This window comes from Podarcis filfolensis, assembly GCF_964270895.1.
Source record: "Podarcis filfolensis genome assembly, chromosome: W".
In the NCBI taxonomy this organism is placed as follows: Eukaryota; Metazoa; Chordata; class Lepidosauria; order Squamata; family Lacertidae; genus Podarcis; species Podarcis filfolensis.
In genome coordinates this window covers 38,717,597-38,743,427 of record NC_139619.1, presented here as the reverse complement: position 1 = coordinate 38,743,427, position 25,831 = coordinate 38,717,597, and the positions used below count along the sequence as shown (strand labels likewise).

The following is a 25,831-nucleotide window of genomic DNA, read 5'->3' as shown; positions in this document are numbered from 1 at the left end:
AGGAAATTGAATGCAGATTTCCAAAAAATAGCAAGGAGAGACAAGAGGGCCTTCTTAAATGAGCAATGCAAAGAAATAGAGGAAAACAACAGAATGGGAAGAACCAGAGATCTGTTCAAGAAAACTGGAGCTATGAAAGGAACATTTCATACAAAGAGTACCATAATAAAGGACAAAGGTGGAAAGAACCTAACAGAAGCAGAAGACGTCAAGAAGAGGTGGCAAGAATACACAGAGGAATTATACCAGAAAGATATGGATGTCTCATACACCCCAGGTAGTGTGGTTGCTGACCTTGAGCCTGACATCCTGGAGAGCAAAGTCAAATGGGCCTTAGAAAGCACTGCTAATAACAAGGCCAGTGGAAGTGATGATATTCCAGCTGAACTATTAAATTTTGTTAAAGATGATGCTGTTAAGGTGCTACACTCAATATGCCAGCAAGTTTGGAAAACTCAGCAGTGGCCAGAGGATTGGAGAAGACCAGTCTACCTCCTTTAGAGGAACAGGCCTTGAGGGGAGGACCTGTTGCCTCCACAATCCTTCCTAAACGTGCATAAGCTGAGAGGCAATTGTCCGGCAAATGTGGTGCTGTGGGGAGGCAGGAACATTTTCCTGCAGTTAAGTATTTTCTAAGTTCCTTTCCCAAAACGTCCCCAAACGGTTCTGAAGCCTCTCTAACCTCAGAAGTCTTTTCCTCTCTCCGGAATTCTGGGATTCGAGGATAACTTCATGGAGAAGGAAAGAAACCTGCAGAATCAGCAAATGAGTGCCCGCCGGGAGCCTCCACCCCCACCGCTGCCACCAAGCAGGCTGTAAGTTGCCTTAGAGGTGTACTGTGCCCTCCCGCCTCCTTGCTTTTAAGGACTACTTGAGTTCTGTTCTCATCTCCCTGAGGCGTATCCGTGACAAGGAGAGCATGAGCAAGAAGCAACCCCAATGACCCACACTATGCGCAAGCTCTTTGTGCCTTCCACACATACGCAGTCCGGACAGAGAGAGGGACTCATCAAGCACGTCCTCGCCAAGAGAGAGAAGGAATATGTCAACACCCAGAATTTCAGGTCAGATCATGCAAAAGTGCAAAGACCAGTGGAACCTGTATCAGAGTTGGGGCTGGAAAGCGACATCTACATGACAGCTTTATTGTTGGGTGCCAGGCAAAGTCTGTCCTGTTCACTCAGGCCACATGGGTGGGTAATTGAAAGTATTAGTTGTGGTGGGCAATTTCCCTTGGTGCCACATACTGAAACGTGGCTTCATATTATGAGCAGGACGGCAGCCTCTCCTCCAGGTTTGCACACCTGTCCCCCACCCCAAGCCTATTGGGAAGCTTCCACTTGGATTTTAAATTAACCACAGTTTGGTGTGTCCAGATCCTATGGTGGTTCATTTTACCAGCTTTGTAAACCCACGATTGGAAGTTGGCTTGTTTCAATGAGCCATGGTTCAAATGAAGCGGTTTGTGAAGCTTCAGACATTGTGACAAGATGCAGTTAATCCAAAACTGAAGCAAAACCTTTGGAACTCCTCCTAAAAGCTGTGCTGGAGGACAGGGAGGTGTGACCCCCCCCCCAACACTTGGTGTGGGTCATCCTTATAATGCTAATCTTACTACTTCAAACAAAGTTTTTGCTTTGGTTATTTCCTTGTACTGTTAGAAGTAAGGTAAAGGTAAAGGGACCCCTGACCATTAGGTCCAGTCATGGCCGACTCTGGGGTTGCGGCACTCATCTCGCTTTACTGGCCGAGGGAGCCGGCGTGCAGCTTCCGGGTCATGTGGCCAGCATGACTAAGCCGCTTCTGGCGAACCAGAGCAGCACACGGAAACACCGTTTACCTTCCCGCAAGAGCGGTACCTATTGATCTACTTGCACTTGGACGTGCTTTCGAACTGCTAGGTTGGCAGGAGCAGGGACCGAGCAACGGGAGCTCACCCCGTCGTGGGGATTCTAACCACTGACCTTCTGATCTGCAAGTCCTAGGCTCTGTGGTTTATCCCACAGCGCCACCCGTGTCCCACTGTTAGTAGTACCCAGTGGCCATTTGTTTTTCATGTCTCCTTTTATGATATGTTTATCAGTATGTGGTTAGCAGCTTCAGATGCTACTGTTTTACAGAGGCTGTTTAGCTTGCTCTTTTTACCCCTTTACTAGACAGGCTGTATTTCTGTGCTGTTTTCAGAGTGGGGAATGCCCATTCCTTCATGGCCAGCATGGAAACACAGAAGGCTAGCCATTTAGGAGGTTTGCAAAGAGGACAAGGGTGTTACGGGGTAATCTTCTAGCAAACAAGCTTGGCACAGCAGATCTGAGAGGTGGTTTTCTGCTCCCGGAAAGCCAGCCTGGAAACCAGGTTGCCAGGTGAAGGAAGAATGGAGAGATCAACCAACTCACTTGCCTTCAAAGAATTTCTGGCTGCCTGTGGCTACTGGGATAGTGCTTAGATATCAGGCTGGCCGACACATCTTAAAAAATACAAGGAAAAAGCTTTTTTTCTTTCATTAGCAAAGCTCCTTTGGGGCCCAGAATAGCTAAGCTGAGGAAGAAGTGGCTGGTATTACTTGTTTGTTCTTGGTCCTGATTTTGCCTGCCCTTGCACACTCCTGTTGTCTTTGCATATTTAACCAGCACGTCTGTTCCGATTGGAGTCCTATTCCTGCAGTTCCACATCCTTCTCTTTGGCACTTGGGCATTTGGTTCCAGGAGCTGGACCTGAGCACATAGGTTTTCTTCTACTTGGACTCGACAAAGGAGCAAGAGTGGCTGACAGCTGTGGAAAAGGCTTTGCGTTCCAAATCCAAGTACAAGAAAGTAAGTCCAACCCCACCCATTTCTTCAGCAGCCAGACAGCTGTCAGGAGCTGGAGTGAGGAGGAGGAGGAGGAGGAGAAGGAGGTCAGCAAGAAAAAACACCTGGTGTCAGTGGTGTTTTATTCAAAAGAAGCCAACATTCTTTATTCAAAGAAACCCAAACCGTGCAGGCCTAGTGATCACAGAAACCTTTCCCAACAGGTCTTGCCCCAGTGAGGTAGTTGTGAAGGCTGAAGGTTGCTACCCTCCCACCACTCTCTGAAGTCTCCTCCTCCCCCTGGTCCTTCCCAAGCAACCTGAGACTCTGACACCTTGCCTGTCTTTGCTCCCTCCTCTTAATTTCTCTGTGTTCTGGGAGACCAGCAGGGAGGGGAGCTGATCGCAGCAGGATGGGGAGACCCCCTGGCTTCTTCAGCAGCCTGCCTGATCTCTGCCTCTTGACCCCCGCCTCCAGCCTCCACTTCTGCCTCGGATTCTGGGCTGCTGTTTGCCGCAGAATCTTCCTGCCCTCCTGCCTCTTCAGTTTCCAACACCTCCTCTTGCTCACAGTCTGCTCCCTCTTCTCTCTCTGACGACCCCCCACCAGTTCCCTGGCTCTGAGCCTTCTTCCCTTGGGGCATCCCCAGTTGGTGCCACCTGCCACTCCTATCTGCATCCAGCCGGCCCAGGACAGCAAGCAATGAACAGAGCTGGTAGACATCACAGTACCTTGCATCTTCTAGGTGCAGCTGGTGCTCATCTTTGTCAGGAAGGACCAGCTCAGCTGCATCAAGGAAGTGATGAGGGAGACAGTGGGCACAGGCATCATGGGGAAGATGGTGAGTAGACCCTGACAGCGGAATTCCCCACGTCTATCTTTCTGTCTGTCTATCTGTTTTTCTAATCTCTGCCAACCAGTTCCCCCCTCTTTCCTGCTTGCTCACTAACAGCCATCTTTGCTCCGCCCCTGCAGGGTAACAAGGGGTGTGTGGCCGCGAGGTTTGTCTGCAACAATACCAGCTTCTGCATGGTCAATTCCCACCTTGCTGCCCATGTGGAAGACTTTGAGCGCCGAAACCAGGATTACAAGGATATCTGTGCCCAGATGAGCTTCCTGCCCCCTGACCAGGGTCTGCCACAGCTGACAATCATGAAAACGAGTGCGTTTTGAGGGCTTGGAGGGAGAGAGCCTTGACTGATGTAACTTGTTGGTCTCCGCTATCTGGAGAAGCAAATTGAGTCATGTTTCTGTAACTTTCCTGCCTGTGTGTAGCTCAGGGTAGGCAGCATTTGTTGTTGTTTAGTCGTTTAGTCGTGTCCGCCTCTTCGTGACCCCCTGGACCAGAGCACGCCAGGCCCTCCTGTCTTCCACTGCCTTTCACAGCTTGGTCAAACTCATGCTGGTAGCTTCGAGAACACGGTCCCACCATCTTGTCCTCTGTCGTCCCCTTCTCCTTGTGCCCTCCATCTTTCTCAGCATCAGGGTCTTTTCCATGGAGTCTTCTCTTCTCATGAGGTGGCCAAAGTATTGGAGCCTCAGCTTCAGGATCTGTCCTTCCAGTGAGCACTCAGGGCTGATTTCCTTCAGAATGGAGAGGTTTGATTTTCTTGCAGTCCATGGGACTCTCAAGAGTCTCCTCCAGAACCAGAATTCAAAAGCATCAATTCTTCGGTGATCAGCCTTCTTTATGGCAGGCAGCATTGTGCTCTCCAAATGTTGATAGACCAAAATTCCCATAATTGCTAAGAATTGGCCTTGCTGACTGGGGCTCATGAGAGTTCCACTTCAGCAACACCAGGAGGGTGCAGTGTCGGCGATCCCTGCTGCTGCAGCTGCACCACTAAGGTTTCTACTAGAGCAGCCAGAAGTGCCCAGCACTGTAGGCTCCTGCTTCATTCAGGGCAGGCAGATACTAAACATCTGTGGAAGCGAGTGCTGGGCTTCATTCATTAATTTCTGTTTATTGTGGGGATTTCTTCCCCAGAGTGGCTAATTTAAAATAATAATCAGAAATGCACCTCAAGATAATTTAAAGCATTTAAAAGGTACCTTAATAGCAGCGGATCTAAAGAGAGCAACATAAACCGAGTGGCAGAGATGTATTAGATTAGATTATAGCAAATGTGGGTGTCAGAGCTACCCTAGGTCCCAGCTCACAAAGGACCAACGCTGCTTCGTTGTTAAGTATAAAAGTCTTTATTGAAGTTCAGTTTCACTTCCAGAGCCGCAGCGCGCAGCTCCACGTCTCAAGTGTCAGATCGCTGATGCTCCGTCTGAGTCTCCTCCCCCTTGACACCAATTTAAGATTCTAGCCTTGCTCCACCTTCTCCGCTGCTCCTTTCTCCTCTGGGTCCGCCTGCCCGCCGGGGTTCCGCCCTTTCTAGCCTCTTCTCCCGCTGATTCCCCTGAGCCTTCTCCCTCCCTCCGGCGGGCTTTAGGAGCTGGTTCCCCATCCGGGTCTCCTGCTGTTCCGCGCGCCTGCACATTTGAACTTGGCGCGCGCGCCCAGCCAGCAGCTTTCCTCCTGACCGTTCCACTGCTGCTGTCACTGCTTCCCCCTTCGGGGGGGCTAGCTGCAACTGACCTCCCCTCCGTTGGAGGCGTGGTCAGCCCTGACTCCCTCTCTGGAGGAGACACTGCCCCTGACACATGTGACTCTTCCCCCCCACTACGCTCTGGTGGGGAAACTGGTCCCGATCCTCCACTGCTGCTTTGGGGTTCCCCTCTGGCTCCTTGTTTCTGGTGCGTCCCCCCTGGGACCCCCCTTGCCCTGACCATCGGCGCCCCCTTCTGGGAATCTTCTGATTCGCTGGAGAAGCTCATGGAATCTCTCGGGCCACTGTCATACTCCCCTACGCTGCCCTCGGATTCTTCCCCTTCGCTCTCCCAATCCTCTCTCCCCAGTGCTCCTGCTCCTGATTCCCTGACATCCATCCCCCCCTCGAAGCCCCCCCTTCCCCCCTCCCCCTCTTCGGGTGTGGGTTCCGGGTGCTCCAGTCCTGTGGGTGTGAGTGCGGGATACCATTCTTCCCCCCTGGTGTGTAGCCGGTCCACTGGATCCGGCCCAACCGCAACGGGCTCGTCGACGTCGATTTCCTCTGCTTCCATCTCTCTGCTGATGTGCTCGAATCCAGGATCCTCCCCCAACACGTCCATGTCCTCCCCTCCCCCAGGTACCTCTGGTGAGACTGCTTGCAAAGGTCCCCGCAGCAGCTCCCTGCGCCACCCCACCTCCGGTTGAGTGTCCCACCAATAGGAGCGGTCTGTGGCAAACCCCGAGAGAGACCCCTCCGAGGAGCTAGTGTCCGGCGTCGTCTCTTCAGCTGATGAAAAACCCTGGAACGTACTGGCTGACAGTGTGGGTGTGAAGAGCCAGTCGTCGAAATACTCTGCCGGTATAGGTCTGTGTGGGAAGAGTGCATGGAACTCGTCTTTAAGATAGTGCTCCTCCACGGCATAGCACGGTACCCACCTGTTGGCACTGGCTGGGGTACCTTCCCTGGCGAGGAGGTATTCCACCCCCTCTTCCCCCCACCTCGAGTCCAAAATCTCCGTGACCTCGTTGAGTGGCGTCGCCCTCCGTGACCCCTCCCTCTTCGGAGATTCGTTAAGTGGGTCTGGCGCGTTCCCTGTCGCCTGAAACCTGTGGGGTTCCCTGTAGGGTGTGAGCACTGACCTATGAAAGACTGGGTGCATTCTGGAGCCCTCCGGGAGTGTCAACCGGAAGGCCACTGGATTGATTTGCGCCGCGACCTGGTAAGGTCCCAGCTGCTTGTGCTTGAGCTTCCTCTTAGCTAGCGTCCTGGCCGGCACTGCCTGGGCTGCTAACCAGACCCAGTCCCCCACCTGGATGTCCTCCCCGACCCTCCTGTGCTTGTCTGCCTGCATTTTGTAGGCGTGTTTCGCCAGTTCCAATTGCCTTCGGAGTTGCTCGTGGACCTCCTGTAACTCTGCTGCTAAGTGCTCCGCTCCCCTTGGCTCCCCCTCCCCCTTCGTCTCTAACCCCGGGAAAGTTCTGGGATGCCGCCCATTATTGGCGAAGAACGGTGTCACTCCTGTAGACCCTTGCTTCGTGTTGTTGTAGGCAAACTCGGCCAGCGGTAGGTAGTCCACCCAGGTCGAGGGTTGTTGATTGGCGTAGCATCGCAGGTACTGCTGCATGATGGCGTTGACCCTCTCCGCTTGTCCGTTGGTCTGCGGGTGTCGTGCCGACGCTAAGTTGATCTTGACGTTCAGGATGCCCAGCAGCTTCTGCCAGAAGCTCGAGACGAATTGGCGACCCCGGTCGGACAGGATGGACCGCGGCAAGCCGTGAGCTTTGAACACGTGGTCTATGAACAGCTTGGCGGTCTGTTCCACTGTGGCCACCTTCGCGCACGGAATAAAGTGCGCCATCTTGGTGAACATGTCTACGACCACGAGCACCGCTGTTTTGCCTTGTGAGCTGGGAAGATCTGTGACAAAGTCCAGGGCCACTTTCTCCCACGGTTCGAGCGGCGTCTGTAGGGGTTCTAGTAGACCCGCCGGCTTCCTGTGTACTGGCTTGGCCCTTTGGCAGGTGTCACACCTGGAGACGTAATCCGCGACTTCTCCCCTCACCTTGGGCCACCAAAAGTCTCTGGTTACTAATTCCGCCGTCTTGTCCTTGCCGAAGTGCCCAGCGCTGGGCGCGTCGTGTAGCTGCTGCAAGACTTTCGCGCGGAGGTCGTCTCCGGGCACGTAGAGAGCCCCTCTGCGGATGAGCAGTCCGTCTCGTATCTGGAACTCGTCGTCCTTCGCTGTGCCTTTTCGCACCTCCTCCATCTTGGATTGTGCGAACGAATCCGTCTGCAGCGCTCGACGCACCGCGTCCAGGTCCACGGCAGCTGAAGCGCACGCCCACGCTTTCGGTGCGAAAATGTGCTTGGCCGCCACCGGCGCCGCTTCCTCGAGATACTGCGGCTTCCTGGATAGTGCATCCGCCATGACGTTGTTGTCTCCCGGGATGTATTCTATCCGGAAATCGAAATCCACAAAGAACTCCGCCCAGCGAATGTGTCTCTGGTTCAGGAACCGCGCCGTGCGCCAGTACTCCAGGTTCTTATGGTCCGGGCGGACTTGCACTGTGTGTCTGGCTCCAACGTGGAAGTGGCGCCACACCTTGAAAGCTGCATGAATGGCCAGCAACTCCCTGTCCCAGATGGTGTAGTTCTGTTCCGCCTTGCTGAGTTTCCTGGAGTAGAATGCGCACGGCCTCCATTCCCCTTGCGGATCTTGCTGCAACAGGACGGCCCCCACCGCTCTGTCCGAGGCGTCCGTCTCAACCCTCATTGGTCTGCTGGGGTTTGCATGTAGCAGCTGTTCTTCGGACGCGAAGAGACGCTTGAGTCTCCGAAAGGACTGCTCCGCCTGGTCCGTCCAGGTGAACTTCTTCTTCTTGGAGCTGAGGGTGTCCGTGATGGCCGCCGTCTCCTTCGCGAACCCTTTGATGAACTTGCTATAAAAGTTGGCGAAGCCGACGAACTTCTGGACCTCCTTCCGATTGCGCGGGCTCTTCCAGTCCAACACCGCGCGGACCTTGGTGCTGTCCATGGCGAGTCCCTTGTCGGACAGCTTGTAGCCCAGGAAATCCACCTCCGTCATGTCGAACTGGCACTTCTCTAATTTGGCGTAAAGTCTGTGCTCCCGTAGCCTCTGCAGGACCTCCTTGACGTCCCTCTCGTGAGCCTCCTGCGATTCCGAGAAGACCAGGATGTTGTCCAGGAAGCAAACGCACTTCTTGTAGAGGAGTCCCGCTAACACGTGATGCATGAAAGCTTGGAAGGTATGGGAGCCATTTTGCAGACCAAAAGGCATTACGCGATATTCATAGGTGCCTAAAGGTGTAAACATGGCTGTCTTCCACTCATCGCCCTCCCGCATGCGTATAAGGTTGTACGCCCCTCGTAGATCCAACTTGGTGAAGATCCGTCCCTTCCTCACCGTCGCGAGCAGGTCGTCGATCTTGGGCATGGGGAATGCTGCGGGCTTTGTTTTGGAATTTATGATCCTATAATCAACTATGAGCCTGCGTTGGGGCGTGTCCTTCTTCTTCACAAAAACACGGGACTGCCCCCCACTGCTTTAGATTCTTGGATGAACCCCCGCTTCAAGTTGTGATCTATGAACTCCCTGAGTTCTTGCAGTTCGTCTTCAGACATGGAATACAGTTTCCCAGTCGGCAGCGTCGCTCCCGGCAGGAGGTCAATCTTGCAGTCGTAAGGCCTGTGGGGAGGCAGGTTATCCGCTTCCCTCTCGCAGAAGACCTCCAAAAACTCCTTGTACTTGTTGGGTACCGCTTGCACCATGCCTAGGTGTAACTGCGGTTCATCCTCTTGCCCCTCCTCCTCCTGGCGGGTCTGGATGCAGTGTTCTGCGCAGTAGGAGGAGCAGAAGGTCAATTGACGCTGGTACCATGCTAATGCCGGGCTGTGCCTATCCAGCCAACTCATACCCAACACTATGGGCGTGTCTGACAGGTGGGTGACGTTGAAGCTGATGACTTCGCGGTGGTTTCCAATTTGCATCACCATCGGTGGTGTTTGCTGTACCACCTCTCCTCCCAGTAGCTTCCTGCCATCGACCGTGACGACGTTTAGGGGCATCGTGGCTGGCATGAGTGCTATGCGATGTTGCTTGATAAAGTCCACTCCTATAAAGTCTGCGTTGCTCCCAGAGTCAATGGTTATTGGTACTTGCATGGTGTGCCCAGTGGGCAACTGGAGCGATGCGGTGAGTTGCACCACTGGTTTGGGTGGGAGGGGGTCTGTGGGCTGTAAAATCTCTGGGGACTGCTTCACTGACTTGCCTGGTTGGGCCCCAGTGGCTCTGTTTCCAACCAGGCGTCTTCTTCCCCCTGCAGCTGTTTCGGCTGCTGACTTGTTCCCTTTACTGTTGCTGAGGCTGCAGTGTGCTTCTGGAGCCTCTGGGGACACTCTTTGGCCATGTGCTGAGCACTGTCGCAGATGTAGCACTTCCTGGTCCCTCTAGGAGCCTTCGCCTTGACTGCTCCCGGTGTTTGGGCTCTGCTGGCAGTCTGAGCCCTGGCACCGCCAATCTCCATCGGCTCTTCTCCCCTTCCCAAAGGAGGCATGGACAGCGCCCGCCCCGCCTCTCTGGGAAAGAAAGGGGTTGTCCTGGCTGGGCTGCTTGCCTTACGTCCTTCCTCCCTGCTCCAAGGGCGTCCTTCCAGGCGCACACCAATCGCCAACGCTCTTTGGGCAACTTCTTGGGTACTTTGCGGTCGTTCCCCTCTTGCCAGCTCATCTTTCACCTCTCCACTTAGCCCCTCCCAGAACAGGTCTCTGACAGCAATAGAGTCCTTCTCCCAGCCCAGCACGTTCAATAAGGCAAAAAAGCGTGAGTGATATTGCCTCACCGTCGCTTTCCCTTGCTGTAGTCCATGCATTTCCCTCCGAGCAACATCTACATCTACCGTAGATTTAAAGCAAGCGTCCATAGCTTTGATAAATGCATCGGAATCTTTGAGGGCGGGGTCTTCTTCGCGCCACAAATTCCGCAGCCACGCTTTTGCTTCCCCATGCAAATGAGTGATTATGAAGCCCACTTTCTCTTCCTCATCTCTAAAGTCCTTCCGAAGCAAATTGAGCGCGTAAACCACGTCAGCTCTGAAGTTAGGGTATTGCTGCAGGTTCCCATCGAAGTGGGCTACTAGGCTGCCCCCCCTCTTCCCGAGGCCAACTCCCTCCAGTTTGGGTCCTGGCAGCCCCTCTTTCCCCCAACGGTCCCACCTGGCCTGCAGATCCCGGCAGAGCGCTACTTCTTCTTCTTCTCTTTTCCTGGATGCTGCTACTTCTGCGTAAAGCGTCGTGACTGCTTCTTGCAGTTCTTTCACCTGGCTCTCTGTAGTCATCTTTGCCTATCTTCGTGAGCTCGCAAAACACCAAGTCTTGCCCCTCGCTGCACCAACTCACGCTGCGAGGTTTTTATGGCAGACGGAGCATACTGTCAGAGCTACCCTAGGTCCCAGCTCACAAAGGACCAACGCTGCTTCGTTGTTAAGTATAAAAGTCTTTATTGAAGTTCAGTTTCACTTCCAGAGCCGCAGCGCGCAGCTCCACGTCTCAAGTGTCAGATCGCTGATGCTCCGTCTGAGTCTCCTCCCCCTTGACACCAATTTAAGATTCTAGCCTTGCTCCACCTTCTCCGCTGCTCCTTTCTCCTCTGGGTCCGCCTGCCCGCCGGGGTTCCGCCCTTTCTAGCCTCTTCTCCCACTGATTCCCCTGAGCCTTCTCCCTCCCTCCGGCGGGCTTTAGGAGCTGGTTCCCCATCCGGGTCTCCTGCTGTTCCGCGCGCCTGCACATTTGAACTTGGCGCGCGCGCCCAGCCAGCAGCTTTCCTCCTGACCGTTCCACTGCTGCTGTCACTGCTTCCCCCTTCGGGGGGGCTAGCTGCAACTGACCTCCCCTCCGTTGGAGGCGGGGTCAGCCCTGACTCCCTCTCTGGAGGAGACACTGCCCCTGACACATGTGACTCTTCCCCCCCACTACGCTCTGGTGGGGAAACTGGTCCCGATCCTCCACTGCTGCTTTGGGGTTCCCCTCTGGCTCCTTGTTTCTGGTGCGTCCCCCCTGGGACCCCCCTTGCCCTGACCATCGGCGCCCCCTTCTGGGAATCTTCTGATTCGCTGGAGAAGCTCATGGAATCTCTCGGGCCACTGTCATACTCCCCTACGCTGCCCTCGGATTCTTCCCCTTCACTCTCCCAATCCTCTCTCCCCAGTGCTCCTGCTCCTGATTCCCTGACTGTGGGCAACTTCTCCAGTGATCGGGGTGGGAGTTGCAGTTTGTTAAGGGCAGTAACGCGAAAGCAGAGCGGCCATTTTGCATGGAGAAGGTTCCAGGCTCAGTCACCAGTGTGTGCAGATCGGGCTGGGCATGATCTCTGCCTGAAAGCTGCTGCCAGTCCATGTAGTCAGTCCTGAGCTTGATGGGTCAATGGTCTGCCTCAATATAAGGTAGCTTCCTATGTTCCTGTGTTCTACAGCAGGGTTTGGAGGGCCACAAGCGCCCTGCCCATGAATTAACGGACCAGGGGAAATTCTAAAAGTCTTTGCTGAAAGGACATCAAAGCAGGGGCCAGGTGAACCTCTTTGGGAGATTATTCTGAAAGGTCGGGTGCCATGACTGAAAAGGCCCTGCCATGCTTGAAAGAGCAGGAGTTCCCTGGGAAAGGGATTCTAGTCAGTGGAGAGGCAGTGCAAACATAAGTGGGCCTTCTTCTGGTACCCTTTCCCCAAACCTTGAAACACTTGAAAGGCCAAATGGGATGCTCTGAATTGGGCCTGGAAGCAGTTCAAGAGCCAGTCTAGTTCACAGAGCATTAGCCTAATATGATCATACTGCCCAATCCTAGTTATCAGTCTTACTACATATTGCAGGAAGTGGCAGCAGGCTGTCCCCCGACCCCCGACCCCGTGAGCTAGCCTGTAGCTGTGGTTGCTTTGCTTTTTTCCAGCATTGTCATCTGATCACTAAAAATGAGCTTCAGAGACTTCTGACCTACGACCAGGTGAGAGACATCTTTGTGTTATATGTGGTGGTTTAGGATATTGCCCTGTTTATTTCCTTTGTCTGGGATACCCCAGCCTAGGCTAGAGAAGCCACTTTCAGGCAGTTAGGAGCAAAGAACATAGGATGACTGCGACTTCTACAAATGCTTTTTAAGGTTGCAGGTTTGTGCAACCTGAATTAGAAGCAAGTCCCAATTAAGTTGGAGGGTTGCCTTGGAATAAGTAGGACTGCTCTGCATTTCCCAGTTAGAGGGCTTTCCTAGCTCAGCACACGCTCCAGATGTTGTTGGACTCCCATCAGCCCCAGCATAGCTGCTGTCCAGCAATATCTAAAGGTCTAAGGTTTCCTGCTCTAGGTTTTGCATCTGTCTGGAAAATCTGCATTGCTCACATGTTCTTATCAGCAGATACTTCCAATAAGTCCTATTAAATTGCTGGTGCTTTTTGTTTTACATTTTTCTCTCCAAGGTTTGTGTGTTCATCATGTTGACGACCTTTCTCCCACTTGGCATAAGGATCATTGGTATTTTGTGTTGAAACAGAGGCCTGATTGCTGCACCTTATGGTGGATTTAAACTCTGTGAGCGTAGTCATGCCTTAGCCCTTTGAGAAGGATGCTGCAAGGAAGGCAAGGGGGGGCAGCCTCAGACTTCCAACATACGCAAAACCATCATAAAACATTAAAAACTTCCCTAAAGGCTGTATAGTTACTTATCTCCTTGACATCTGACGGGAGGGTGTCCCACAGGGCAGGTGCCACTACTCAGAAGGCCCTCTGCCTGCTTCCCTGTAACTTCGCTTCTCGCAGTGAGGAAACCGCCAGAAGGCCCTCGGTGCTGGACCCTGATGCCTGGGCTGAACAATGGGGATGGAGACACTCTTTCAGGGCTGAGGCCATTTAGGGCTTTAAAGGTTGGCACCAACACTCAGAATTGTGCTCAGAAACGTCCTGGGAGCCAACGTAGGATGCAAAAGGATGGTTTTGCAGTTGCTCATAGTGTCGGGGGTGTATTCTGGTGGTTGTTAACAGTTTGTATGGATTATTGGTACATATAACATTGCATATTGTAGGTATGGCTAACCTGTGGTCTGCCAGATGTTACTGAGCTGCAGTTCCTGTTGGCTCCAGCCATCATGGCCAGTAATCAGGGATGATGGGAATTGTAGTTCTGCAGCATTGTGAGGGCCACGTGTCTGCTGCTCCTGAGTTAGAGGATTTTCCTGTCGTCTGATTTCGCAAAGTAATTTAAGATGACATGGGGCAAAAATGCACAAGCATCCTGTACCTTTAATAATTGTGTATAAGATTTCAGCAGGTATACCCCTTTTTTTGCACTTGTCTAACCTACTAGTAGGGACGCGGGTGGTGCTGTGGGTTAAACCACAGAGCCTAGGGCTTGACGATCAGAAGGTCGGCGGTTCGAATCCCCGTGATGGGGTGAGCTCCCGTTGCTTGGTCCCTGCTCCTGCAAACCTAGCAGTTTGAAAGCACGTCAAAGTGCAAGTAGATCAATAGGTACCGCTCCGGCGGGAAGGTAAACGCCGTTTCTGTGTGCTGCTCTGGTTCACCAGAAGCGGCTTAGTCATGCTGGCCACATGACCCGGAAGCTGTACGCCGGCTCCCTTGGCCAATAACGCGAGATGAGCGCCGCAACCCCAGAGTCGGCCACGACTGGACCTAATGGTCAGGGGTCCCTTTACCTTTACCTTTAACCTACTAGTACTTCACCTTGGTCTTCCAGGACAACAGTGGCTGTTAATTGACTCCATTGTCAGGCAAAAGGGGGTCTTTTGCTTCTCTGCTGATTAGCGATTTCTTTTTGGCTTTAGCTAAACATTCAGTGTACCCAAAAGACAGCTTTTGCTGATTTCACAGAGGGAGAGATCAAGTGCATCCCGACGTACAAACTTGACTCTAAAACAGATCGCTGGGACTCCAGGTAAGCGCCTGCTTGATAGTTGAGCCTTTGTAAGTAAATCCTCTCAATCATTCTTCTGCAAGGCTTGTTTGTTTTTCCTAGTCTGCTGAGATGCTAGTAGTGTCCTGCCTTTCCATCCTCCTGAGCAGGCTAGTAAAACATAGATTTTAAACATGGCTTTCTGCTAAGCAAGCTGTTGGAGGAGGGTAGAGTTGAGGGCTGGACGGACTTCCTTTCCTCTGCAGCCAGAATGGACACCAAGCCACGGAGGAAGAGAGAGATCCAGCTCTCCTTCACCTGCTCGCTTTGCTTGCATGGAATTCCGGGTTGCCAAAGGCTGCTAGGCGAGTTGTGAAATGCAAGGCTGTGATATGTTGTCTTCCTCAAGCCATCCCTGCTCTGGAAATGTTTTGGCTCCTTTCCCCTGTGGGATGTAAACACAGGAGCAGTCAATGACAACATTCCTAGAGTGTACATGTTAGAACATGGGGAGGGATGTCTGTCTAGCAAGCAGGTAAACTTCCTGGGGACGGACTTCCTCCGCATGTGACCAGAGGTGGGTGTGGCCTCACCTGTGCAGGTAAATGATAAAAGCACAGGGCAGGCAGCTATCTCTCTCTCTGCCATTTTTCTTTCGAAGAAGAAGCATCTAAAGATGCTCTCTTGGCTCTTAGCCAAGAGAGGAGGAAAGGACTATCTTGCTATAAGATAGATTCCGAATGCATGTAACCTTTTTAAGCCTGTCTGCCTTCTGGGATCATATTGTGAACAGAACGTGAGTAAACTCTTTTATACTTTTATAAAGACTGTGTCGTGTCTTGTATTTTAAGAGGGAACAAAGGGGAAATTACCAGAGTAATTATTATAGAGGTTCTAGCGAACCTGTGCAAGCGTTACCGTTGCGAACTTAAAGGGGAATGTCTATAAACTCTGCTGATATTTTGGGAACTTGTTAGCACAAGTTGGATTAGGATATAATCTCACAATATATCCTCTCCTGCACCCCTGAACATTCCCACAAAGGTTTTATTGGGCCCAGTATTGCATATTGCTGCTTATTTTTGAATATTGCTGCGTATTTTTGAAGGATTGCGTTGGATTGTGATTTTGAGTTGAGTAGTATTTTTTCTGAGTTAACTTCCTGGTAAGCACATGGTCCTTTGTTCCATTGTGCAGTGGGGATTAAGCAACCCCCCCTTCCCTCAGAGTTCACAGTGACCCAAGGCAGTGAAAATTTGTTTTGCATTTTGAGATTTTTGAGATTTTGATTTTGAAATTTTGAGAAATTTTGAAATTTTGAAGAATTTTCAAATTTTGGATTTTAAGATGGCTAGAGCAGCTTTTGATAGTGATGCAAAGCTAGGAATGCCTGTGCTGAATGAACACAATTTCATACACTGGAAGCAGCGCTTGATAGCATGTTTAGATTATAAGCACATTTTGGAAGCTTTAAAGCCTCAGCCTACAGGATCGTCTGAGGAGGATTTAGCCAAGATAAGTGCTCGGAAACGCATGAACAGTGAAGCTAGACACATAATTTTGAGTGGACTTCGTGATGAGCAGCTATCATTAATAAATAGTACAGATGATGTGTCTCAAATCTTAAGAGATATTGAGCGCGTGTATGGAGAGTCTAGCGTAAACTGCTTCAGAAACTTGGTGTGTAAATTAACCAGATTGAGGATGAATTCAAAAGAGGAATTCACAGAGCACATCAACAAGTTTACTGAGATTATTCAAAGAATTGATCTGACTCCCAAAGCTTTTGATGAAGATACAAAGATAGCATTTTCGTTATCATCACTTGGACCACGCTTTAGTGCATTTGTAAGTTTGATGGATCATAGACAAGGTCTGACTTTTAAAGACTTGATTGGTTATTTAAAAGAAGAATGCAGAGATAGAGCTGAATCTCCAGTGAGAAATGCTAGAAGCAAAGACAGCAGTTATGCATCTAGGCAATGTACAAAGTCCAAAGAGATGCCTAAGAAAGTGATTTGTTTCAATTGTAACAAAGAAGGACACATTGCAAAGAATTGCAGGGCTCCTAAAGCAAAGAAACCCCACCCCTTTCAGCCAAAAGGGGGAAAGAAGGGGAAATGTGAATGCACATGGCTACTGCAAGAAAGGAATTTAACTGTCCAGAATCGTGAGAACAGACGTAATAAATGGATTTTAGATTCAGGTGCCAGTTCGCATTTTTCATATAAAAAGGACTATTTTAATGAGATTAATGAGATAAATGATGAAGAAGGATCTGAAATTGAGATTGCAGATGGCAACATTGTTAAAGCAAAAGGTGCAGGTTCCATGAGTCTGAAATGCAATATAAACAATGAATGCATTGAGAACACAATCTCTAGAGTTTTGTATGTTCCAGAGCTGAGCTGCAATTTAATCAGCGTGTCCACATTGGACAAGAAAGGTTTCCAGATCACTTTTGGAAATGGAGAATGTAAAGTGACTAGAAATGGCAAAGTGTTTGCTCAAGCAAAGCTAATAAATGGTGTATATGAGCTTGATCTTTCAGAGAACCAGTCTGCAAAGGTGGCACATTCCAGCCAGAAGGATGAAGCAGATCTGGACCTATGGCACAGAAGGCTTGGGCACAGAGATACCAACGTCATTCTGGATCTACAGAAAAGAGATCTTGTAAGAGGCTTGCAGGTAAAGCAGAGCAACAAAGCTCCAGCAAAGTGCATAAGCTGTATTACTGAGAAGGCTGTAAAACCTGTTAGGATATTTCCGTTCCACCTTAAAAGGGTGCAGGATGTTTGTATAACACCCTGCGTAAGTTCCTGTCTCACAGGATGTTTATGCTATATGTTCCTTTCGATTTAGGCTGTCTTGCCTGAGCAGTCGGAGGAGACGGTCATGATTTCTTTGTTCTGACCAATGCCTAATAAACTGTAAATATGCAGTTCTGCTCTCATGCTGTGCAACTTCTGTTGTGTGAATTCTGCTGAAAGAGTGTGCTCTAAGCCAGAGGCTTAGTGTCGCTGAATTGCTGATATTGCCTGACTACGGGAGGTCGATGGATCGTCCGGGACTGAGCTTGGGGCCTCAGATGGACCTTATCTCCCTGGCAGTATCCCAACAACAGGTTATGGGCCCAGGTCTCATAATTGTCCCGATTTAATTTTGGGTACTCAGCAGCTTCAGAGGCTTGGAAAAACTCCATTCCACCTCTTAACGCCAGCCGTGAGCCTTTATGCCTCCAAAGACTTCTTATCTTGGCAGCTCATAAATCACGATGCCTCTGGCTCGGCTCCCAGGCCAATTAGTTTAGCCGGACATCAAAGACGTCTTCCGCGGCAAACAGAAAAGCCTCTTCTTTCGCTTTTCCAACATACCTTAGCAGTCTGTCGCAGTCTTACTCTCCTGCAAGTGCCGTGAATCTGGGCCCGAAACCTGTTGTTCATTTCCACGTTGTGCAGAACAAAGAAGCAACAAAGTGCTTGACATAGTGCACACTGACATATGTGGACCCATGAATGTTCCCTCACTGGGAAAGAATAGATATATTTTAATATTTCTGGATGACTTTTCAAGATTTTGTGTTGTATATTTCCTCAAAGAGAAGAGTGAGACAGTGGACAAGCTCCAGGAATACATTGCCATGGTCAAGAACAAATTCCAAAGAGCTCCAGCTGTGTTAATGAGCGACAATGGAGGTGAGTACTGCTCAAATGAAATGCAGGCTCTCCTGGCCAAGGAAGGAATTGCACACGTAACCACAATTCCTTACACACCACAGCAGAATGCCATAGCTGAGAGAAAGTTTAGGTCCATTATGGACATGACAAGGTGCATGCTAAAGGATGCATGTTTGCCACAGAAGCTGTGGGCCGAAGGAGTATACACGTCGGTCTATTTGCAGAATAGACTGCCAACTAAAGGTGCAGAGCGCACACCATTTGAACTTTGGCATGGGAAAGCTCCCAATCTGTCGCACATACGTGTGTTTGGAAGTCCGTGCTACTTCCACGTGCCCAAGGAACACAGACACAAGCTTGACTCCAGGGCAAAAGCAGGTATCCTGGTGGGATATGCCTCTGGAGGCAAAGGATACAGAATTATGGACTTACAAACTGGTAAGACAAATGCATACCATGCGGTTTATTTTGATGAATATGGAAAAGTAGACACTAAGAACACTGTTGTGGATTCTTCAGATGAGTCAGAAAGGACTCAAGAGTTTGTATATTTCCCTTTTGAGACCCCACAAAGTACTAATCTGCCTTCGAGTATTACAGCGCCCCCTACAGGCGACGCACCAGAAGACGCAGAGGACCAGAACCCTGGCGGCACCAGAGACGAAGATGAGGACTCAGATGGGGACATGCCTGCGTTGGAGGAGGATGAGGAAGCTGATGCAGTCGCAGAACCAGAGGTCAGGCGCTCGTCCAGAACCAACAAAGGTGTCCCACCATTACGGCTGTCCTACTTTGCAGGGTCGGCGTTTCCACAGGAACCTTCCACTTGGGAAGAAATACAGGAGATGCCAGCTGCAGAAGCCAGTCTCTGGAGGAAGGCCGCACAGGAGGAGATGGATGCACTGCATCAGAACAAGACCTGGACACTCACTGAGCTGCCTCCTGGTAAGAAGGCCATTGGCAGTAAATGGGTTTTCAAGGTTAAGAAGGGGTCAGAAGGAGAAGTGCAGCGCTACAAAGCTAGACTTGTAGCACAGGGATTTTCACAGCGTTTTGGTGAAGACTATGATGAAGTTTTTGCACCAACGGTGAGGTACAGCAGCGTAAGAATGCTTTTGAGCATTGCGGCCTCCAAGAAAATGAGGGTGAAACACATAGACATTGCTACCGCTTTTCTACATGGGCAGATTTCAGAGGAAATTTACATGAAACAGCCCAAAGGTTTTGTAAAACCACATGAGGCACATTTAGTGTGCAAACTCCAGAAAGGACTTTACGGACTCAAACAGGCTGCTAGAGCCTGGAACCAGAAGTTGCATAAAATGCTGACGCAACTTGGGTACAAGCAAGGCGATGCTGACAAGTGCTTGTACAGTAAGTCAAATAATGGACAATTCTCATATATCTTAGCTTTTGTCGATGACCTGATTATTGCCACAGCAAGTGAAAAAGACTATACACAGATAGTAAAACACCTTAGCAAAGAGGTGGAGGTCAAGGAGCTAGGAGATGTCCAGTACTACCTCGGGATCCAGGTGGAAAGAGAAGAGGACGGCTCATTTCTTCTCAGCCAAAGACAGAAGATCCACGAGCTGATTGAGCACATGCAGATGCAAGACGCACATCCAGTTGCTACACCAATGGCTACTGACTTCCTGAAGAATCAGCAGGATTCGAAGCAGTTGCCAGACAACAATGACTACAGGTCGGCGATTGGTAAACTTTTGTATTTAGTTACCACATGTAGACCTGACTTAGCTAATGCTGTGGGGATTCTTAGCAGAAAAGTGAATTCTCCCACTGAGCATGATTGGGCAGGTGTAAAGAGGGTGGTGCGATATTTGAAGGGTACCATGAATTGTAAATTAAGGTTACCAGCCGTCAGAGACCCTAAGTTGGTTGGGTATACTGATGCAGATTGGGCTGGGGATAATGCTGATTATAAATCAACAAGTGGTCATGTTTTCATGTTTGGGGATGGACCTGTTTCATGGGGCAGTTATAAACAGAGCTGTGTAGCATTATCTTCCACAGAATCAGAATACGTTGCAGCAACAGAAGCCTGCAGAGAGATCGCCTGGCTTGATCAACTCATAAAGGACTTTGGGTTGGTGAGAAAAGGGCCTGTCAGCTTGCTAGAGGACAATCAAAGTTGCCTGAAGCTGACGCAGAGTGAGAAGTTCCTGGCCAGAACAAAACACATTGGGGTTAAATACCACTACATACGCCAGATGATCCAGGATGGACTTGTGGAGCTATCCTACTGCAGCACCCAAGAGATGACTGCTGACATCCTGACGAAACCCCTACCAAGAGAGAGTTTCCAGAATCTACGTGTCAAGCTGGGACTCTGGGTGGTTGAATAAAGTTGTTTATGTTTTGTGTATGTTGTATTGCCTGAGAAGGGGTATGTGGGATGTAAACACAGGAGCAGTCAATGACAACATTCCTAGAGTGTACATGTTAGAACATGGGGAGGGATGTCTGTCTAGCAAGCAGGTAAACTTCCTGGGGACGGACTTTCTCCGCATGTGACCAGAGGTGGGTGTGGCCTCACCTGTGCAGGTAAATGATAAAAGCACAGGGCAGGCAGCTATCTCTCTCTCTGCCATTTTTCTTTCGAAGAAGAAGCATCTAAAGATGCTCTCTTGGCTCTTAGCCAAGAGAGGAGGAAAGGACTATCTTGCTATAAGATAGATTCCGAATGCATGTAACCTTTTTAAGCCTGTCTGCCTTCTGGGATCATATTGTGAACAGAACGTGAGTAAACTCTTTTATACTTTTATAAAGACTGTGTCGTGTCTTGTATTTTAAGAGGGAACAAAGGGGAAATTACCAGAGTAATTATTATAGAGGTTCTAGCGAACCTGTGCAAGCGTTACCATTGCGAACTTAAAGGGGAATGTCTATAAACTCTGCTGATATTTTGGGAACTTGTTAGCACAAGTTGGATTAGGATATAATCTCACAATATATCCTCTCCTGCACCCCTGAACATTCCCACATCCCCCACATTTGTCCTGATAACCAGCATCCTCTGTTTCATGGCGTGTATAAGCGGTGTTGCAGTTCCTTGAAAGGTGCAGCAGGCTGAATGAGAATATTCTTTGTGTCAAGGAAGTCTGGGAATTAGACTTGGTGCTCTCTCAAGATGAGTCTGCCAGGGCATAAGAGCATGAGAGCAGCCCTGCTGGATCAGGCCATTGGTCCATCTGGCCCAGCATCCTGTTCTCACATTGGCCAATGAGATGCCTCTTGGGGAGCCCACAAACAGGACCTGGGTGCAACAGCACGCTCCCCTCCTCCAAGCCATACTGCTTCTCTTGGTGGAGTATGTTCTGTGGCCATTATGGCTAGTAGCCATTGAGCCTCACCATCCATGATTTGGCATATTCTTGTGGTTCTTGACAACTGTCAGAAGCCACCTAGGCCTGCTAGTTTCATTGTTCTTGCTGTGGTAATGGGGAAATCAAAAGGACAGGCGGAACATGTAGTGACGAAGCCGAAAAACGGCAGGCTCCTTTGGGCAGCATTTCAGGTGCCAGAAAGGGTCTTTTGGATCACTGAAAAAATAGTGTCTGAACAAGAATAACGGGGCCCCTTGCTTTGGGGAAGGATCATCATTTGGTGGTGTGCCATATTGTTATGTACTGAGTTGAATAGGATCCAAACTGCAGCAGTCTGATTGGTCCTAGAACAATAGGATCCAAATTGCAGCAGTCTGATTGGTCCTAGAACAATAGGATTCAGAATGCAGCAGTCTGATTGGTCCTAGAACAATGCAGCAGTATGATTGGTTGGCAGGAACCACCCAATCATGCTCCAGATATAAGTGAATCCACAACCTGATTGGCTTACAGTAGAATTCCAGAATTAGCCAATCATGTGCAGCCCAGTGTGTAAATAATGTATATAAAGCAGATACTTTGAGGGGACATTCATTCATTCCTCCTCACCACTATGAGCTGAATAAAGAGCATGAAATCACTTTACGACTCTGAGTATATTTCACATATGCTTTGTATGCAGAGTCTCAAGTTGTAAGGCACCTCCACCTGAAAAAGGATTGGGCCACAGAGAGCTGCTGCCAGCCAGAGGAGACTTAATTAATTAATTGTGGGATTGGAAGGGATCACAAGGGTCATCTAGTCCAACCCCCTGCAATGTAGGAATCCAAACTGGGGGAGGTCAGAAATTCATTCTGACCTGGTAGATGGCAGCTTTTGATTTCCTGACAACTCTCTCCATGAGGCAAAATGCCTGCACACCTGCAAGGTCCACCCCTTCAGAAGTTGGACTCCCAAGCCCCATCATCTCCAGCTCTTGACCGTGGTCAAGATCACAGGCCGTGTGTGGAGCCAAAGTTGGACTGTGTGAGCCTTGTGTGTTGCCTCAGCCAGTCCAACTGTCTCCTTGCAGTGGGAAGTGCCGTGTGCCAGCATGGTGTGAGCCAATCCTCTGGAGAGGAGGCAGCGTGAATCAGCTCAGCTACCGAAGCCACATGGAATTGAAAAGGAGCGACCACAAGCCCGTCAGCTCCCTCTTCCTCACAGGGGTAAGACCTGCCCTGGCCAGGGCTATCGTCTATTCAGGGTTTTTAGTTGCCTGCTATGTGGCACCTCCTCGAATCTGGGCAGGCCCTGACCAACAACCAGGCCCCTTTCCACAGAGCTCCTCCTTGGCCAATGACTTCCGGTGCAAGGAGTGGGCAGGTTTTGGCTCTATTAAATCCCTAGGCTTCCATTCTCCACTCTTCTGAGTACACGCTGCTCCTGCAGGCATGGCAGACCACATGGGATGAAATGTATACCTTAACCGTTGGCTCCATTCATGCAATGGAGCTTCTGTGGTACTTGGCTTGGAGCATTTGGCTTCAGCCCATTGGCTCTGGAAGTCACAGCCGCTGCCATCCTGGGGAAGCTCTCAGAGTTACAGTACTTGCCTCTTTCAGGGCTGGGAACATGTGGGTGCATCAGGCCTTTCTGCTCTTAACTCATACCCCCCCTTTCAGTCCATAGCCCCAACAAATGTGCTCTGCCCCCCCATAGGTGAAGGTTGTGGATGACCGACGGTACCGGAAAGTGTTTGAGGATATTGTTCAGTTGATGGACAGGATGGAGAACGAATTCCTTCCCTCCCTGGAGGGAGGTAAAGACGAATAGGATCCTCTCCAACCCCTTAGAGAGGGTTTGCTGCAAAAAGACCAGGGGGGAAAGAAGCCCTTGGCCCATCTAGCTCAGTCTTGAGCGGTTCCCCAGGATTTCCGGGTGATCTCTCCCAGCCCTACCTGGAGATGCTGGGGATAGAACCTGGGACCTTTGCATGCAAGGCAGATGCCCTTCCACTGAGCGGCAGCCTCTTCCTCTTCCTCGCAGGCAAAGACTCCAGGGGTAGCCAGCGTGGTGCCCTCCAGATGCTGGACTACAACTCCCATCATCCCCAGCCAACATGGCCAGTGGCAAGTGCAGCAATATCTGGAGAGCCCCACGTGGACCTGTTGCATGTGCAGTCCCCTAAATGAGAGCCCGGGGCCAAGGACAAACTTCCCCCTGGAGCACGTTTCCTTGCCTCTGCTGAAGGCAAGCACTCTCTTTCCTCCCCCCCCCCCCTTTTGCTCTGCAGTTTCCGTTTGAGAATGTGAAGTTCCGGCAGCTGCAGAAGGAGAAGTTCCAGATCACAAACAACGGGCAGGTCACCCTCCACTTCTCCTTTATCCTCAAGCTCAGTGACAGCCAGTATTGGAAGCCATGGCTTCGCGCTGAGCCCTGTGAGGGATACTTGGAGCCCAGCGCGTCTCTCTCTGGAATCAGAGAACTGTAGAGTTGGAAAGGGACCCCAAGGGTCATCTAGGGAAGGCCTTCCTTTTCTCCTCCTCTTCCCAACCCTCCTCCCTCAAACCTTGGGAGTTTGGTAGAGCAGGGGAGGCTTAACATTTGTGGGCTGCATTGCCCCATGCTCAAGCCTCCAAGGGCCACACGTCAAAGCAGCTGAGCCCAAAGTGTAAAAGTGTGTGTGACCAGCTTTAAACACACACACACACACACACACACACACACACACAAATGAATTGAAGCCAAACAATGCTGGAGGGTCCCCAAACACCTTTTGGCATCGCAGGGAACCAGTGAGAGCAGTCCGTCCAAAAATTACTTTTTTAAAAAAAAATAATGCCTATTTTTATGTTGTGGAGGCACAAAAATATCTTGGGGAACATATAGAACTAGCCAAACTTTTAAAAACTCAATGAAATGTAAACTAAAAAAGAAAGTTACATTGGGGCGCAAAAATCCTTTAGGAGACAAATAAATGCTTTCCCTTTTTATATTCTTTTTTTAGGATCACTTTCTCTCACCCCCCAGTATCCTGTCACCATCTTCTGTGCAGCTGCTGCTTTGGAGGACTAGAGAGGAAAGTGGGGTGGGGTGGGGAACTGAGTCGCTTCTTTTCCTAATTCTTGAAGTTAAGGTTTCCCCCATACACCTGTGAGAACAGGATGCTGTACTAGATGGGCCATTGGCCTGATCCAGCAGGCTCGTATTGTGTCCTTCTGTTCAATTCTTCACTGTCTTCACTTTTAATTTACAGACAAGCCAACTTGGCTGTGCCAAAGAGTGTATCTACCTGACCTCCTCCCGTTTTAGGTGAGACAGGGGACATTTCCCTGGATGTGTACGTCAGCAAGGAAGATCATACTGAGGCTATCTTTGTCCTTCACCTTGACCCTGGCAAGGACTATTTCCTCACCATCAGTGGGAGCTACCTACCAAGCTGCTTCAGGACCTCCTTGGAAGCCTTGTGCTGAATGTCTACCCTTCCCACTCTGCTTGCCTGCTTGAAAAACAGCTGCTCTTCCACTCAGAAATGTGGGGGCTGGGGGTCCTCCGCTGGATTCAGCTTCAGCTTCTGTAGCTGTGCATCCGCTTCCTGTGTGCTGTTCATGCCCTTTGTTTGCCTTGACTGAGTCATCGCAGGTTCTGGTCCTCCCACCTGCCCTTTCGCAGGGCCACTGAACCGTGTGCATTTCCCTGCCATCTGCCCAGATACTGTTCAGCCAACGGGCTGTTTCTTTCTCTTCTCAGGGCCTGTGCCATTAACACCCTTGGTTGTCTTTTGCTCTTCCCTAGTCTCAACGTGGCCCTTGTAGAACTCGGCAGAGGAGAACGGAGACGAAACCAGAATTTGCCAGCACTGCTTGTAACTGATTTTGCGCTGCTTGACTCTGGGTCTACTTGCGATTGGCAGCACGGAGGCAGAAAGCCCATTCTCATGATGCAGGCGCCAGCCCCCTCTGGCCCCAAGAGCCAGTTTTCTCCTTGTCTCTGTGCTCAGCCACTGCTGCACAGGCTATGCCACTCTGGCTTACTCTTACCACCTGAGCACTGGCATTTGGGAAGCGGTAGTGGCTGCTTTGGGGTGGCTCAGGGAAATGTCACTCCTCTCGAAATCAGATATACTTGGGTGTATTATCCTAGCCACAAGGAGACAGTGGTGACTGTCAATTTGGACAGCTGTAGACATTTAGAATCATGGAGGATATGTTTATCAGTGGCTACCGGTCAGGGCTATTTCTTGCCACTATTATCACAAACCACATGCTTTTGATTACCAGTTTCTGGGGAACATGATGGACAGAGTGCTCTTGTCCCCGTGTCCCTATGGACTCCCAAGGGCATGTGGTTGGCCATTCTGGGAACAAAATGCTGATCTAACCCAGCAAGGCTCCTGTGTATTTTAGCATGCACCAGCTACTCTTGCACTAAGACTCTGATACAGTATGTGTCATTCCCCACACCAATACTCTCTCTCTCTCTCTCTCTCTCTCTCTCTCTCTCTCTCTCTCTCTCTCTCTCTCCAGGGGCGGGGAGTATTTACGGCGGGGGGGGGAGGGGAGGGGGGATGAACTGGGTCCTAATC

At 50.4% G+C, this 25,831-nt stretch overlaps 1 pseudogene across 1 annotated transcript in view; it reads left to right on the top strand.

The window, feature by feature from the left end:
• Window positions 1-708: 708 nt before the first annotated feature.
• Window positions 709-25,831, top strand: part of LOC310753811 (inositol polyphosphate 5-phosphatase OCRL-like) — an 863,084-nt pseudogene continuing 837,961 nt past the window's right edge. The window contains exons 1-11 of the transcript in view: window positions 709-815; window positions 898-1,101; window positions 2,631-2,813; window positions 3,535-3,630; window positions 3,765-3,953; window positions 12,312-12,341; window positions 14,173-14,282; window positions 22,337-22,472; window positions 22,966-23,076; window positions 23,540-23,705; window positions 24,559-24,712. The product of the transcript in view is annotated as an inositol polyphosphate 5-phosphatase OCRL-like (transcript). The remainder of the gene's footprint in view (window positions 816-897; window positions 1,102-2,630; window positions 2,814-3,534; window positions 3,631-3,764; window positions 3,954-12,311; window positions 12,342-14,172; window positions 14,283-22,336; window positions 22,473-22,965; window positions 23,077-23,539; window positions 23,706-24,558; window positions 24,713-25,831) is intronic.